The 2,811-nt window shown below is 43.4% G+C and overlaps 1 pseudogene; it reads left to right on the forward strand.

Moving 5' to 3' along the window:
- Window positions 1–1,789: 1,789 nt before the first annotated feature.
- Window positions 1,790–2,427, forward strand: LOC100960537 (annotated as a pseudogene).
- Window positions 2,428–2,811: the final 384 nt, after the last annotated feature.

Below are 2,811 nucleotides of genomic sequence, written 5' to 3' on the forward strand. Positions count from 1 at the left end.
TGTGGCATCATACCTCACAGCATCTTCCAACTCAGACTCAAGCAATCCTCTTGCCTCAGTTTATTCATATATTCATCTATTTATTTATTTTTGCACTTTTTGGTCAGAGCCAGGTTTGAACCCACCACCTCGGGTATATGGGACTGGTACCCTAGTCCTTGAACCAAGACGCTGCCCCTATTTATTTACTTTTTGGTCGAAATGGGGTCTCAGTTTTGCTCAGGCTTTTGTTGAACTGATGAGCTCACGCAATCCACCTGCCTTGCCCTCCCAGAGTGCTAGGATTACAAGTGTGAACCACCACACTCAACCTCTTGTAGTATTTTTATAGTTTCATGTCCTAAGTTTGAATCTTTTATCCAGTGAGAATCAATTTTTTCTTTTTTTTTTTTTTGTAGTTTTTGGCCGGGGCTGGGTTTGAACCTGCCACCTCCAGCATGTGGGGCTGGTATCCTACTCCTTTGAGCCACAGGCGCTGCCTGAGAATCAATTTTTGTTAGTGATGAAAGGTGCAGGTCTAGGTTCAGTCTTCTACAGGTTGCTAGCCAGTTCAACCAGCACCATTTATTAAATAGGGAATCTCTCCCGAGTGCACATTTTTGTTAGGCTTATCAAACATCAACAAATGACATGTGCTTGGGGAAAGAAAGAGGAGGGAGAGACGAGGGGCGGGGAGGGGAAGTGGAGGGAGGGTATTTGGCAGGATCTTACCTAATGCATACAACGAGAGGGTACATTTCAGAACAGCGAGGTATATTATAAATGTTTTACCACAAAAATAAGTGAGGTGATGGTTTTGTTAGTGAGTTTGATTTAAACATTCCACATTGTATATCAAATCATCACCTTGTACCCCATAAATGTATACAGTTATGATTTAATAAAAATTAAGTTTGAACAAAATAAAAGTAGAAACAAATTATCCAGGCAGGGCATGGTGACAGGATCCTGGAATCTCAGTAATGGGAGAGGCTGACATAGGAGGATCACTTGAACTCAGGACTTCAAGTGATGTAAGGATGAAGGATGCTGTAAGCTAAGCTGATGCCCTGGAATTCTAGCCTGGGTCCGGAGATTGAGAATTTGTCTTTTAAAAATATTAACAACAAAATCTGTGACCTGACCCAATCATTTTAATCTAAGCCAGGCAATTCAAACATATCAAGTGGTCACTTTAAGTCCGTTTGAAATGTTTAGTAACCTTTGACTGGAAGATCAAAGATCAGCATCCTCTGGAATACTGCTGAGGAAGGACACAGGAGGAGCATTGTCTCATTATACATTGAAATATGTTTTGATTTTTCATGGACAAGTTGGTTCAATAGAACATCTTTAGGTCACATTGTTTTCTTACCATTTTTTTGAGACAGTGTCACTGTGTCACTCTCGGTAGAGTGCAGTGGCATCACAGCTCAAAGCAACCTCCAGCTGTTGGGCTTAGGCAATTCTCTTGCCTCAGCCTCCAAAGTAGCTGGGACTACAGGTGCCCACCAGAATGCCTGGCTATTTTTTATTGCAGTTTGGTGGGGGCCAGGTTCGAACCTGCCATCATTAGTATATGAGGCCAGCACCTTACTCACTGAGCCACAAGCACTCCTGTTTTCTTACATTTTTTAAATGTTCTAGCATTACCTTTTTGATCTCCAATCAAATTCTCTTGCCATTATAAATCTTCTTTTGCCTATGGGCTCAGAGGAATTTGAACTTTAGTTTATAAAGCTTGTGTTTTATTCTAGAGCCTTTATAAATAAAATCTCCCAGGGTTGCAAACCCACGAAAGTGAATCAATCCTTTAACTAAAGTGAAGCTGATCAATGAGTGAGAGGTCCATCTTGGGAGGATGCAAGTTGTCCTAGCACTCTGAGTATAAGGACAGGCCTGGATCTTCTTGGGAGGGCTTCCTGTAAACTGATTGAAATCATCCGTGTGTTGTCACAATACGAGGAGGCTATTAACATTAGTCTCATCTGGGACAAGAAGACTGGGAAATCAAAAGGATTCTGTTTCCTCTGCTATGAAGACCAGAGGAGCACAATTCTGGCCACTGACAATTTCAATGGAATCAAGATCAAAACGGGGGCTATCCAAGTGGATCACGTGTCTCACTATCAGGCTCCTGAGGACTCAAAGGAGTGGATGAGGTGACCAGAGAGCTCCAGGAGAAGGGTCGTGGGGCTCACACCCCCTCACCAAGTTCTTCTGAGGACTCTGAAGATGACAAACCCACAGACAAGCACAGAAAAGAAAAAAAGAAAAAGAAGAGAAAGAAAAGAACAGATCGGAGTGCAGGCAGAGCAGTTGTCCTGTTCAGGGATCAGATGCAAGACAACAAAAGGAAAGGATGACCCAGGTCCTAAGAAGCACAGTAGCAAGAGCTCCCAGAGAGTTCAGAAGCCAGAGTCTGTGGGAGTTAGGTTTGCAGTGTAGTTTGGGCCAGGCTTTTCTGGAGGGCTTGTTGCCCAAAGTCCAAGTTCGTCAAAGCCCTCATGGCTAGCAATAGCCTGGTGGTCTACACAGGATGGTCTGGCACCCAACTGACTTAAGGCTCGAATTCTGTGTCCTGCTGTCCTGTTGAGCAGAGTCCAGGATCCTGTGTCCCCTTTTAGTGCCACAGAAGGGCTGAGTGTTAACTGGTGTCTCAGAACAGTATGGCTATCAAACCAAGGTGACCATCCCCTGAGTCTTGCTCAGGCATAGGTAGAAATCACTGCAGTGAATGGGGCACGTTTATCTCCAATTTGTAAAGTTTATCTTGTATTCTCATATGGGAGAATATGAGAATATGCATGGCATTCCTTTGTTTCCCTTCTT

Source organism: Otolemur garnettii, unplaced genomic scaffold, assembly GCF_000181295.1.
Source record: "Otolemur garnettii isolate 467f Iridium unplaced genomic scaffold, OtoGar3 scaffold00008, whole genome shotgun sequence".
Classification (NCBI taxonomy): Eukaryota; Metazoa; Chordata; class Mammalia; order Primates; family Galagidae; genus Otolemur; species Otolemur garnettii.